Source organism: Schistocerca americana, chromosome 1, assembly GCF_021461395.2.
Source record: "Schistocerca americana isolate TAMUIC-IGC-003095 chromosome 1, iqSchAmer2.1, whole genome shotgun sequence".
Lineage (NCBI taxonomy): Eukaryota > Metazoa > Arthropoda > Insecta > Orthoptera > Acrididae > Schistocerca > Schistocerca americana.
The window spans coordinates 685848590-685864226 of NC_060119.1; positions in this window are offsets into that span (position 1 = coordinate 685848590).

A 15637-nucleotide genomic window follows, 5' to 3' on the forward strand; every position below is an offset into this window, starting at 1 on the left:
TGGCTGTGAGCAAGGTTATGTCTAACAAAATGACCTCAACGGAAGCAGCTGAAGCGTTTTCTACAACTAGAAAAGAAAACCATCACTATCTAAGAGAAGAGATTGAAAACAGAAAAAATAAAGTCAAAAAGGAGTTGAAGAAAGTTGAACTTAAGTCGGGTGTTCCAAAATGAAATAAACGAGCAAAGTGTAGCCATGGAAAGCCAATTACAAAACTGCAAAAAACTGGAATTTACTGGAGATAACATGTCAGCAGAAGACACTGAAAACTGTCTTCTGTGTTTGGAGTCGTTTGAACACGACTGGGTGCTGTGTACTAAGTGTAGGTGTGTTCGAAGTGTGAATCAAAATAATGTTTTATGTTTTATTTGCGATCCTTATAAACTGTAAGCTAAACATTGGTGAGCTGACCCTCAGTGGTACCGATAAGTTCCCATGCTTATATGTGTTCTATTTTTATTCATTAATAGCCGATATTATCACAGAAAAGACAAGAACCGATACTATAAACCACTTTCTGCAATCCTTATAATTGTAGCTGTTTTACTTTGGATGTAACTTTGTACTATAAATAAAAAATAACTATCAGTGCACTCTGATAATCACAGAACATTTCTAGCCGTAAGAGAATAGTGTGTTAATATTCCATTTAACCACTACAGTTGCACCATAAAAATTAAGCTGGTCGATACCGCACGACTCTTCCCTATCCTCCTTCGAAGTTTCCGTGCCAGCGGAACTTTTGTAGTCGCTCGTATAGGTAATGTTCAAAGTCGCGTCTATCATCTTGGTGTATTGAAACAGACGTTTCTTGTTCATACAGTGATAAATAGCACGTTTTTGTAAGAATTTAGAAGGATTCATCGCATTGAGCTATATTTTTGTTATAATTTTCCTTTCCATTTACAAGCGCTTTCCTAACGGAATGAAACGCGAATTGAAAATTTTGTTTCAGTTCACTTATAATGAAATAAGGTGTCATTTTTATCAAATGGTTCAAATGGCTCTGAGCACTATGGGACCTAACATCTATGGTCATCAGTCCACCTAGCTAACCTAAGGACAGCACACAACACCCAGTCATCACGAGACAGAGAAAATCCCTGACCCCGCCGGGAATCGAACCCGGGAACCCGGGCGTGGGAAGCGAGAACGCTACCGCACGACCACGAGCTGCGGACTCATTTTTATCCTCTATCTGACAGTGTAGTTCGTATCCCCAGTCTCAGTGATGGAAGGTCACTGCCGGGCGACTCCTAGACTCTCGGTTGCTGGTTACTGAGGCGTATTTCACTGATGGTTTACTGGAATTTCGTCTTCTAACTGGATTATGTTGAATCTGGTGAACTTCAATTGTTAAATCTGTTCTACATGTTTTGATTCACTGCAACTTCATTACGTTGCAAAGTCCATGGAGCGCTTTGGAGAACTAAACTAAAAGTAGTGGTGTTAGGGGCTATCAACGTATTTTGTAAGGGACTTTTCGTTTGGTGAGGCTAACTCGTATTTCATTACTTCAACAGAAAGTCATTAGTTTTTAGGCCACGCCGCAAGTCTGCTGGAGAACTGGTTTCATCCATATTCTTTACACGTGGGGCTTCCGTGGCCACCTGCCCTGTTTCCTTAAGCAATTTTTAAAAGACGGAGTTTCAAGGTGCGTTTGGGTTCTACCTTGTCGGACACCTTTATCCAGAAAAACGGTTCCGTCCTGAGCGTCATCCTCTTTACTATCGCCATTAACCCTATAATGGCCTGTCTCCCACCGGGCGTCTCCAGCTCCCTTTTTGTTGGCGATTTTGTCATCTACTGTAGTTGTCCACGGACCTGTCTCACTGAGCGGCGTCTTCAGCTGTGTCTTGATCGTCTTTTCTCCTGGAGCATCGACAGTGGCTTTCGTTATTCCACTGAAGAAAACGTCTGTATGAATTTCTGGCGGCGCAAATGGTTTCTCCCACCATCTTTACATCTCGAGCCTGTTGCCCTTAAGTTCGTTGAAAGTACGAAATTCCTGGGGTTCCTACTCGTGTCTTACCTGGTAACCCGCTGTACGCGGTTCCTCAGTGGTACTTCCTGGTGTGCCGATCGAACCACCCTCCTCTGTTTGTACCGGTACCTTGTCCGTTCGAGTGCTTTGTTTATGCGTCTGCACGTCCATCCCTCTTGCGCCGTCTCAACACTATCCACCATCGTGGCATCCGTTTGACCACTGGTGCCTTTTGCACAAGCCCGGTTGAGAGTCTGTGTGCTGAACTACAACTGTCCTACCGCCGTAACTTTCCCCTCAGCTGCTATGCATGCCGTTTGTCTGCTATGCGTGGGCCACCCCTCCTATGCCTCCTTCTTCGATGATTCCCTTGATAGCCAGTATGGGCGTGTCCCTGTTCTCTGCTACCTCATGGAATCCGATTTCAGCACTTGATACGGCGGCTAAAACTTCACACTACCCTCAACTTTCCCGGTGGGTGTGAACCCTTCACCATCTTGGCTTCGTGAAGAGACCTATGTTAACCTTGACCTTCATTCGCTTCCTAAGGACGTTACTCTAGCCTCGCTCTACCGCCTTCAGTTTCACAACCTTCGCATGGGACTTCGCGATAGTACCGTTGTGTACGCTGATGGCTCTTGGACTGACCATGGGGTCGGTTGTGCCTTCGTGTTTGGCGCCCGTGTCTTTCGTTATTGGCTTCCGGCATACTGCTCTTCGCCCTGTATCGGGCCACGGAGTATACCCGGTGACACAGACTTTTCAGTTGTGTCCTCTGTTCGCTCAGACTCACTCAGCGCCCTTCAAAGTCTATGTGCGCTGTTCACCGCCCATCCCTTAGTGCAGCGGGTCCAAGAAAACTGTCTCTTGCTCAGTCTTGGTGGAGCCACTGTGATGTTTATGTGCTTCCTGCTCATTTAGGTCTGCCAGGAAACGAGGCTGCTGACGCTACTGCCAAGGCTGCAGTCCTCGTACCTCAGCCCGCTTATTCCTATATTCCCTCCGATGATCTCTGTGTTGCCATCTGTCAGGAGGTGGGGTCCCTTTGGCATCGCCAATGGTCCTCCCATCACGGGAATAAGCTCAGGATTATTAAGCCTCTCCCAGCGGCTTGGACGACCTCCTCTCGGCCTTCCCGCCGGAAGGAGGTCATTTTAACTATGCTGCGTATTGGGCACTGCCTGTTCAGACATCGTCATTTGATAAGTGGCGCTACCCCACCACTTTGTACACATTGCGCCCAAGTTTTAACTGTCCACACTTCCTGACGGAATGACCGTTTTTACCGTTTACGTTCCCGCTTGGGTTTGCCGTCTGAGTTATCGGCCGTTTTAGCAAATGACGTGCGGGCTGTCGACCGCGTTTTACTTTGTATCCGCCAAATCAATATGGCGAAGGCCATTTAATTCCTAGTTTTGGACCTCAGTTTCTGTATGGTATCTTTTTTAGCCCTTTCTCCACGTCCCTGTCTTCTCTAATATCACTTGGGTCTGACGTATAGTCGTTTTGTAACTTCTCTCTGTCTTCGTGTTCTACAGTTTTGACTTAGGCGCGTATGACTCCAGTTCTTTTTTTGCACCATACAGCAAAACGAAATAAACATACGTACATTTATACAAGTGTGTTGTGATTTCCATGACCAGTGGAGTGCCAAGTATTGCTTAGCCTGTAATTATTTGCGGCATGAATTTCGCGTCCCACGGACCTTGGACTGGGTATATTGCTTTTATGTACATACATATATAACATGTGTATAACACTGCCATATTTATGTAGTAGTAAAGAGACAGATTAGCTCGAGAGGCCGCAGCTCGTGGTCGTGCGGTAGCGTTCTCGCTTCCCGCGCCCGGGTTCCCGGGTTCGATTCCCGGCGGGGTCAGGGATTTTCTCTGCCTCGTGATGCCTGGGTGTTGTGTGATGTCCTTAGGTTAGTTAGGTTTAAGTAGTTCTAAGTTCTAGGGGACTGATGACCATAGCTGTTAAGTCCCATAGTGCTCAGAGCCATTTGAGCCATTAGCTCGAGTTGCCTCCGTAATGTGTAAACTACACGCTCACCTCCAATGAGCCGTCCTTGGGTGATGTGTTAAATCAGTGTCTTTACTACAGAGAAGCGGACTGCAATTTGTTATTACTTTTAATCAATGAAGTTTTTTGTTTTATCTGTTAATATTGCAAATGGTAAGGTAACTCAAACTTTCAATTGATAGGCGTTTCCTTTCTAACTGTGTTAAATTTCCTTGAAGACTGTTTTCCAGACTACAATAGTTTAATTGAAGATGGTTTGTTAAAGCTGTGGCGAAATGTTTTTCGAGAGTCCTTTAACTGATCCTTGTGTGCAAATTGGTTTTCTTTATCTGTATTAACATTTCTCGCTGACTGTCTTTTTTGCAAATTCCCTTTTGTTAATACTTTTGGTAAATAAAGAGAATATATTTGAGTAAGAATTTTAGCTTTCGGGAGCCCAATACCTTGCCGCTCCCTGCTCCATGCAATGCTACACTTTATCAGATGTCTTCAGGCCTAAATTATTTGCTACGCTCTTGCCACATCTAATAACAACGATCTGCAGTTCGTATGACTTGAACATAGCTGGTACTACCCTTAATTCAACCCTAAGACAGGGATGCAACTCAAGTGGCCTTCTTGACGTTCCTTTCAGAATTCCACAGGACAATTCACTGGGGAATTCGTTACGTGGGCGAACAGCTGCGCTAAATCCTGTCATTAGTCTGTAATTTCCGAACACTGTGCGACCTGACAAACAACAAGAAACTGAATCCAAGTTCATCGTGAGCCCGGGACTAACAGCACAGTGCTAAAACAAGGGAACGCCAGAAACACAGGTGTACGATTATACACGGCGCGCAACTAAAGATTTCATTAACGTTAAAATTCATGCTTAAACCTTTAGCTGCCCTTTACTTTGCACAATTCGCTATTAGTTCGAGTCAAACTACCATTATCAAGCTAAGCTGGCATAAGCTGCTGGAAAGTTATACCATCAAATTATGGTAAACTTCCCTGCCGTCATATTCCTCGAACTAGTGGCGAATTATGCAAAATAAAGGACAGCTGAAGGTTTCACTATGAATTTTAACCATTATTTGGCGGCTAAAAATCCGTACCTGCAAACATACTGAAGTTTCATAAACGGTAAACTTGCAGTGGCCTTATGCTACGAGTGGTTATTGTCGATATTAGACCAGAGACCTCGTTCGTGCGTGTCACTGTTTGGACCGGAATTGCTGATGGATTTATGAGTCTCATATTGGATTATAATATTAGATTATTTACGAAGGAAGAGAACGGAAAAATAGTTTTTCGAGATGGTAGCGTCCACGATCACATCTATAATGATAATAGTAATTCCGTGTGGTTCAGCGGTCTGGTACAAGTCTATCAGTTACCTGCTTTAAGACTGAGAACGACGAAAGAAGTAGTACGTGGAGACGAGAACTTGAACCGGAACGTTTTCAAGGAAAGAAAAGCAATAAAACACAATTCTTAAAGGGTTTTGTGATGCTGGGGAGTCTCCGTTCGCCTTTCTCCCCTCAATCACGGCCCGGAGAGGGTTTAGGGCTTCACTGCCTCACTGCCGATTCTCCACATTTGCGCAGGCGGACGCCTCTCTAAAGCGGCCAGTCCTTGCGCCCTGCAGGCAGTCATCTGATGGCGAAGAAGAACGCGAAAGGTTCTGTTTTAAGTCAGATTTAACACGATCTGAACACCTGGAACCATTTACGTATTTCATAAGCAAGACCGTAAAATGTTATTCAGTGGAAAAGTTCAGCATCACTCTTTCAGGCAGAGGATTCTCGTAGGTGCAGACCAGCCGAAAGGAATTTTGCGCGTTACGCGAACAGGGGAGAGTTACTCTTGATAGTGCTTCCACTCGTTCTGTTGTTGTTGGAAAAACGGACACCATCGCTACGAGCAAGAAGGAGGTGATTGACGTCAGCACCGAAACATCGGAGCAATTGATCTACATCTACATCATACTCCGCAAGCCACCTAATGGTGTGTAGTGGAGGGCACCTTCGGTATCATTATCCGATCCTTCCAATCCTGTTCCATTTGCGAATAGAGGGTGGGAAGAATGATTGTCGGTAAGTCTCTGTATTGGCTCTAATATCTCAAATTTTCTCTTGTAGTCAATACGCGAGATGTATGTGGTGAGACGTAATATGTTGTCTGACTCCTCCTGGAAAGTGCTGTCCCGAAATTTCAGTAGTAAATCTCTCCGTGATGCACAACGTCTCTCTTGTAACGTCTGCCAGTGGAGTTTGTTTAGCATCTCCATTACGCTCTCTCTTCAGCTAAACGATCCCGTGACGAACGCGCCGCTCTTAGTTGGATCTTCTCTATCTCCTCTATCAGACCTACCTGATAGGGATCACAGATAGGTGAACAATACACAAGAATCGGGCGAACAAGAACCTTATAAGCCATTTCTTTCGTGGATGAGTTACATTTCTTTCCGATAAATCTGGGTCTTGTGTCTGTTTTTCCCACTACCTGTTTTATATGGTAAAAATGGAAATGAGCGCTTGGCGTCATTGGCCGGGAGGCCCCTTGCGGGGCAGGTCCGGCCGCATTGGGCGACATGCGCGCCGGATGGGGATGAAATGATGATGAAGACAGCACAACACACAGTCCCAGAGCGAAGAAAATCCCCGACCCAGCCGGGAATCGAACTCGGGCCCGTAGGACAGCAATACGTCACGCTGACAACTTTTTCTTATTGTATTTTGTTCGGTGTTGATCGTTGTGTTTGGTCGTTGCGGACGTTACATGACATCCGTTAAAGTTCGTTTGCTGATCCTTCCACTCAGTTTTTTATTACAGAGGTCAGCCAGCTCTCTGACCGAACACGCTGATCTACCGTGCCGGCGTACATCACTGATAGTTACTCCTAGATATTTTACGGCAGACGCTGTCTCCAGCTGTTTGTCATCAATAATGTAGCTGTACAGTAGTGAATTTCTTTTCCTATGTATGCGCAATATATTACATTTATTTACGTTCAGGATCAACTGCCAGAGTCTGCACCATTCATCAACACGCTGCAGGTCGTTCTGCAAATTCTTACTATCTTCTGGCGTTGCTACTTTGGTATAAACAACTGCATCAAAAAGTTCAAATGTGTGTGAAATCTTATGGGACTTAACTGCTCCTAAGCTTACACACTACCTAACCTAAATTATCCTAAGGACAAACACAGACACCCATGCCCGAGGGAGGACTCGAACCTCCGCCGGGACCAGCCGCACAGTCCATGACTGCAATGCCTGAGACCGCTCGGCTAATCCTACGCGGCTAAACAACTGCATCATCTGCGAATAGCCTTAAAGAGCATCCGACGCTTTCAACTAGATCATTTATTTATATTGTTAACAGCAACGGTCCTATCACACTTTCCTGTGGTACTCCGGTTATTACCTTTACATCTCTCGATTTAGTTCAGTTAAGAGCGACGTGTTGAGTTCTATATGTAAGAAAGTCTTGAATCCAATCCCAGGTATGCTCCGATACTCCGTAAGCTCGTTATTTTTTCATTAAACGGCAATGCGGGACGGTGTCAAATGTCTCACCAAAATCAAGGAACACGGCATTAGCCTAAGCGCCGCTGTCCACTGCACTGTGGATCTCATGGAGGAACAGTACGAGCTGAGTTTTCCCAGGATCTATGTTTGCAGAAACCATGTTTATTTTTATAGAGGAGCTGTTCATTTTCCAAGAATGTCATAATTCTTGAGCATAAAACATGTTCCATAATTCTACAACAGACTGACGTAAACGATATAGGTACATAATTGAGTGGATCTGTCTTACGGCCTTTCTTAAAAACGGGTATTACCTGCGCTTTATTCCAGTTGTTAGGTACCTTTCGTTGCTCAAGCGATCTACGATAAATTGCTGCTAGAAGAGCAGCAAGTTCTTTCTCATAATCTTTATAGAACCTTATTGGTATCTCATCTGGTCCTGAAGCCTTTCCACTACTAAGCGATTGTAGCTGCTTTTCAGTTCCGCGATCGGTTATCTCAATATCTGCCATTTCGACGTTCGTACTACGGTTGAAAGGAAGGACAGTGTTAGGATCTTCCTCGGTGAAACAACTTCGAAGGACCGAAATCAGTACTTCGGCCTTGTCTCTGTTATTTTCCGTTTCGGTGCAGCTGTGGTCGCTGAGAGAATGAATAGATGATGTTGACCCACTTACTGATTTTACATACGACATTTTACATACGACCAAAGTCTCTTAGGGTTTTAACTCAGGTCGGTTGACAACGTCTTACTTTCGAAATCATTGAAATGCTTCTCTCATTGCTCTCTTCACTTCGTTCAGCTTTTGTTTGTCAGCTGAGTTTTTTTTCTCTTGAATCTGAGATGAAGTGTTTTTCGTTTACGTAGCCCTTTTCTGACTCGGCTATTAAACCAGGGTGGATCTTTCCATCCCTTAAAACCTTACTCGGAACATAGTTATCTAGGGCATATTGAACGATGCATCTGAATTTTTTCGATTTGTTCTCTACATCATCGTCCTCATCACCGAATATTTTATACTGACTGCTGAGATATTCTGAAATTTGAATCCTGTCACTCTTGCTGAGCAAAAATATCTTCCTACTTTCCTTAACATTCCTTGTAGGACCCGTCGTCATAGATGCTGTCACAGCCTTATGATCACTGATACCTTCCTCTACGTTAACTGATTCGATAAGTTCAGGTCTGTTTGTTGCCAGAAGGTCTAAGACCTTATCCTCACGAGTTGGTCTCAAACTATCTGCTCAGGGTAATTTTCGGACAAGACATCCAGAACAATGCCATACGATTCCCTGTCTCTGGCACTAATTTTTATAGCATAACACTCGCAGTCTATACCTGGCATGTGGAGTCACCCCCTATTAGAACGGCATGATCAGGAAAATTACTGGTCATATTCTGCAAGCTCTGTCTGAAGCACTCTACAACAACAGATCCTGACCCAGGTGGTCTTGAAACACCAAAACACTTCGGTTCCCATGGTTACGGAAGCACCTATCACACGAGCACTAACAGTGTGCCCACGTTCAGATTCACTTAACTCAGACGTAATGCTCTCACAACTACACAGGACACCCTTCTGAGCACGACTTACACTTTCAATGTGTGGAGGACATGGCGCAGGTGTCGTTCGTTGTCGAATACAGCAGTGAAACCTGTAGATTAAGCCCCTCCTCCGTCCGAACAAGCCTCGAAAAGCCTACCGGTACTGACCGACAGATGTCATCGTCAGCCTATAGGCTTCACTGGAAGCGGATGAAGGGGCGTGTGATCGGCACACCGCTCTCCCAGGCGTTATAAATTTACGAGACCGGAGTCTCTACTTCTCGTAGCTCCACAGTTTGCCTCACAAGGGCTGAGTGCACCTCGCTTGCCAGCAGCGCTCGGTAGACTGGATGGCCGCCTTCCAAGTGCTAGCCAAGTCCGACAACGCTTAACTTCGATGATCTGACGGGAACTGGGAAGGTAGTTGGTTTTAGGCTTGGACAGCATGCATTTCTAGAGGTGTTTCCATATGTTTGTCCACTCGCAGTACCTTCCATGCTTACCTTCACCCACATTGCTTCACATTCGGAATCTGTAGCAACCTCACGAGATATTATTGAGTTCCTTACGGCAGTAAATGCATAGGTAAAGTTTGATATCCGGTGGTGATCAACAACGTTTTCGGGCAGAGAACGCCTAAGCACATCTCGTGTTCCCACGTAGGAAGTTATAGCAGCACACAATTATACTATTTATGTGTCACTCCGGAAACGGAGTACACGTTAGTATAAGCCCCTACACCAGTACGCACGCTGCCGCCATTTCAGTTTCTGTGAGGTCAGATTTCTCAGCCGACGTGGAGTGTAAAGCTGGTCGTAGGCGAAATGAATGACCGCCTGGCGGGCGCCAGCTAGGCAGTCATTCATCCCGCGCAGACTCAGCGCCGAGAATAAGCGCCGGGGCGGCGACATTAGCAGTCGGCCAGATAGTCATCTCTGGCCCTGAATGACGGGCTGGCTGGCTTGCTGGCTGCAACCGCGGCGCGCTCGCTATGCGCCTGCCGTCGCGTCTCCGCGCCTGCAGCCCGGCAGCTTACGCTTCGAATCCCATTGCTGCCACAACGCATGCGCTCACGTGGACGTGCATAGTAGAGCCAATGGGGCCGTGGTGTGTTTCCTAAACAAAGCCCGCATTGTCTGTCCTACCGTGACGGTCGCATTTCTGTCACGAGGCCAACGCTTACCAACTTTGCATATCACTCGGGATAACGTGGGCTGTGGCGACACAGCAACGCTTTTGGTATCGCCCACAATCTTCCCGCTTTGCTGTAATCTTTATTCCATTCTAGTAGATTACGAAGTGCTGTAATTTCACTGACTTCCACGTCTCTCAGTTTTCACTAATAGTTTCTCTCATCAAACGCTTAAATACGCGTAAATACGAAATCTTAGCAACATATTTTACTCTAGTGTGAAACGTCCCCTTAGAAAAATTATTGAATTACTGTGCTGATAAATCTCTTACATTATTTGATTTTCAAACAGCTGAGCAAAACTGAACGTACTCAGACATTTCGCTCTTTACCTATTCTGATCAACAGTAAACTGACACACAATATTTTTTTTTTTTTTTTAGCGCAACGCAATCTGACTTTCAATAATCCCTACAAAAGAATGACTAACATTAACCTATATCTTTCACAAATCACTTACCTCACAAAAATCTTTGTTACTCGGAACTACTGCAATACAGCGAGTGCCAATACTGCCAACTAAATAAAAGATTCAAACTACTGAAGGCACTAACTACTGATAGGCATAGTTAGCAAATGAAAGATTTTGATAGAGAACAAACAATGTATTTACCTTAATAGTGTTCAAAAGTCATAATATATCAGTTCATGACATCCTTTCTTACAAATGTACTGTTTCTGATGGACACACGTCCAGATCATCCGCTCTCAAAAATCCGCCATCTCACTTCCCCACATCCACCACTGCTGGCGGCTCACCTCCAACTGCGCAACGCTACGCGCTGTTAACAGCCAACAGCCCAACACTACAATAGCAAATATTACAACAATGCCACCTAGCCACAGACTGCAGACAGCACTGCCAGTGATTTTCATACAGAGCGCTACGTGGCGTTACCAATATAAAAATCTAAACAGCCTACTTACAAGTGGTCTTCTTTATGTAAGAATAAAGAGCACCAGTCTAAATCACAATTTCTTTTCTTTCTATGAGTGGTGATCGGTTCTGGATATAAAAACCATCATAAGACCAAAATTAATCTACGCAGACAACATCGAGAACCAGTGATCGAAGCCGCTGGGTACCATCATGAAGTGTCCTTCATCAATTGCTCGATTGGACTTCCCTCAACCCAACTAAACACTTATGTGCGCATGTTAAAAAGAGCATTTAAGAGTCAGTGAATCCATTCCACACTTTCAGAGCGCTTAATGAAGGAAATTCTCCATTGCAGTAAAAACGGGAGTGGTAATCTCATGCCATGACAACTGGAGCATGCTCACTCTCCAGTAAAGGTATTTCTGACGGAGAGACACGGCAGAAAGACACTAAAGGAAGAACACTATTTCCATTGTTCCACCATCAAATGAAAACAGAAATAAAAAGAAGTAAAATGTCAAAATTTGAAAAAAAATTCCTCTTCCTCACTTGAAGGAGCAGGGCTTGTAGCCCGTCCATTCTTGACAAAAGCCATCTTCTCCTTGGTCTTCGTGTATCTCTCTTTCCTACAGTTCTGTAGCCTACTCCATGCCTGGCTGTTCTTTCTGACCCCCCCTCCCCCCTCCCGCAATTCTTCGAATATGTTTCTTCCGTCTCATTATCTGTTTTCTATTCTTTCATGACTGCAAAACATATTTAATTCTTTCCTTATTTCACAATTATTTATTTACTCACTCAGAGTACATCCTTTTCTTTCCTTTAAAATTTCATTTCAGCTGCCTGGCTGTTCTTTCTGACCCCCCCTCCCCCCTCCCACAATTCTTCCAATATGTTTCTTCCGTCTCATTATCTGTTTTCTATTCTTTCATGAATGCAAAACATATTTAATTCTTTCCTTATTTCAGAATTATTTATTTACTCTCTCAGAGTACATCCTTTTCTTTCCTTTAAAATTTCATTTCAGCTGACTCCATCCTTCATTGGTCTTTCTCAATTTTTGTACACATCTCACTTCCGAATGTGAGCGTACGTGTTGCCATAGGTTTGTAAAATTTTGGCTTTTTGTCTTTCCTGGTTCTATTGGATAATGCACTACGTATAATGCTACATATCATTTGAAACTTATTTAAGTTATTGGAGATGTCATAATCATATTAATAACTTACACCACATCCTAATAGCTGAAAATGAGATACCTATTCAATGATTTTTCATTTAGCATTATTTTAGAATGCACTGGGTATTTTCCAGTAAAAGCTAAGTTATAGAGTTTTCCTATTGAGTCCAAGCGATGCAGAATAAATTTTAAATTATCCTCTTTCTTTTCTAAAATCATCAGCAAAGAATTTACTGTCCAAACAATATTTCTAGAAATTAATTTTATTCCTGGTTTATTGTCTAACAATGTCGTCACTATCAGTAAATAAAGTGGCAGAGAGACTGCACCCTTTTCGTAGTCCTCTGTTAATTGTTATTGGTCTACATCTACATCTACATGGTTACTCTGCAATTCACACTTAAGTGCCTGGCTGAGGGTTCATCGAACCATTTTCATAGTACTTCTCTACCATTCCATTCTCTAATGGCGCGTGGGAAAAAGGAACACCTAAATCTTTCCGTTCAAGCTCTGATTTCTCTTATTTTATTATGATGCTCATTTCTCCCTACGTAGGTGGGTGCCAACAAAATATTTTCGCATTCGGAAGAGAAAGTGATTGAAATTTCGTAAATAGATCTCACCGCAAACAAAACCGCCTTTGTTTCAGTGACTGCCAGCCAAACTCGCGTATCACATCAGTGACACTCTCACCCCTATTCCGCGATAACACGAAACGAGCTGCCCTTCTTTGCACTTTTTCGATGTCCTCCGTCAATCCTACCCGGTAAGGATCCCACACCACACAGCAATATTCCAGCAGAGGACGGACAAGTGTAATGTAAGCTGTCTCTTTAGTGGGTCTGTCGCTTCTTCTAAGTGTTCTGCCAACAAAGCGCAGTCTTTGTTTCGCCTTCCCCACAATATTATCTATGTCGTCTTGTCCTCTCTTTATATGTGTTAATTAAAATTCCATTATTTAAATACAAAATTTTTATCACTTCGATTAAATGTTTAGGATGATCTTGTCTTTCCATTAAATTCTGCAGCATATACCTATTTACATTATAGAAGGCTTTTGAGAGTCTACAAATGCAATACGACTATGAAAATTATGCGCTCGTCTCTTTTCAATTAACTGTAGCACTATTGTAATATTGTCACTGCCCGATCGTCCTTTTTAAAACCATTTTGTTCCTCCAGTGAGAGGGCGACAGCTATTCCTTTCAATCTGTTATTAGTTACTCGTGCATATAATTTACATCCAATGTTCAACAGACTTATTCTTCTTTGATTTTCACAAGCATTTCTAGTGAAATAAGAATACATACCTGAAAATAACAATTATATATATCTCTCTATCATATTCACTCACTCATACACAGACACACGCATACGCCCATGCGCACGCACGCACGACGCACGCACTGTCTCCCTGAGTACCCTACCACCATGCCGCATATCGTCCTTCCTCGCCTCAACCACCTACTTCTACCTTCTACAGTTCCCATTATCCCTCAATTAACCTATTAGCAAGATTAAGTACAGGGAAGTGGAAGGTTGTGACGTGCGGTTAACTGAAAAATTTTATTAAAGGAATTCGAGTCCAGAAATGGTTACCCAGGAGCCAATTAACACAGGTAAGACATAAAAAGACCACATCCCTTACTCGAACGTAATGTGAACAGTAACGTAGAAGGCTACTATGAAATGTAATGTCTATCAGAACAAGACATCACAGTTGAACTATTATTTCTTTATTTCCTTGTAGATCACTGAAGATGCGAATAATAATTATGTGAAACACGTTGGGTTAAAACAGTAAAGTAATAAAACTCCAGTTCAAAACGAGAAGCAAGAGATAATCTTATGTACAAAATGAGCAGCATGTCTTAGTACCCGATGATGTCGTCGTTGCGGGCACATATTCGAAGCCGTAGCTGAAAGTTACCCCTTCTTCTCGGTAACAAATGCTGAAAATATCTGCACAGCAATGGAGTTGCAGAGAGAGTGTACAGTTTCTTTTGTCTGGAAACAGACTAGTTCCATTGACTCACGGTTCTTGCTACTGATAACAGTAATGTGCATTATACACCTGACTCTCAACCTAACATTTAGTGCTGCTAGTTTGTGTCAATGGATTTTTTTCGGCAGTGTTAGTTATATGTTAACAGTGGATAAGTCTAGCGAAGATCTGGTCAGTAAGCACCCCGTGTATGGGTTTAGTGAACGCAACGGAAGAGCGACATAACGATGCCATGCTAAGCTGTTCCCGCAGCGACGACTGCAACTTCAGAGCAATCCTAAGTGATGTTGCATTACACTAATTTTGGATTTCGCCTTCTGGTGACTGCATATTACGATCTGTTACACTGTTATGGAGGTACTTCCACAGACACAAAGGTAGATGGGGTACCAAACTGTCATAATTAGCTATTACTTTGCAAAACTGAGACGCGTGTCCCTTATGCCAAAACACTCAGAAAACTTCCTGATTTTTTCGCAGAATTTCGGATTAGTTCCGATTTGTCGACAGTCTGTTAGCTTTCGAACTAGCAACATTTGCGCTGGCAGCCGTCGGCACTTCCTTTCAGAACACTTATAGCATGAATAAGACTCGTTTCCTTTATTGTGTCAATAAGAGTCTCTAAGGCACAATGTTATACAAAAATATATTCTGCTTCCACGTGTAATTTTGTCAAACACGTCACAATGATGCCTGAACGGCACTGAGACCGAAGTGATTACGATGGTTAAGGTGAATATTGAAACTGTCCCTGTTTCTATTAGTTTTTCAGTTTTTCCTCTTTTTGTTCTGCCGTTACAGGCGCTACTAGTATAACCCTTGCATTGGAACTGACGAAGTTGTAATATTACACTGCTGAAACTTAGCGACGAACAATACTATCCTTTTGTGGCTGTACGTGAGACACGTTCTCAGTAGGGTTGCTGAAAATAATCACACAGCTGCCAGCAAATAGCTGTTACAAATATATATTTTGAAAACTAAAATAATCTAAAAAATACGACAACTGTTGCCACTGCATCAGCAATCGCGTTTCAGAGATGAGAGGACACAGCGGTTAAGACATGACAGCTGAGCCACACCTTAATCCAGCCATCGAGAATCAGGTATTGCGTGTATTATCCTAAATAATTTGATGTGAGTGCGTAGTGACCCCTTCAAGAAATAAAAGTCTAAATTTATCTGACACTTTTGTCTAATTGTGTTAATGTCCCGTCTCTTGAAATAAACAGTTGGCACTGATGAAGTAATTACTGCCCCAGAAACACTACTCTCAAGCACATGCTCTTCTCCGCATTCCTCTTCTCACA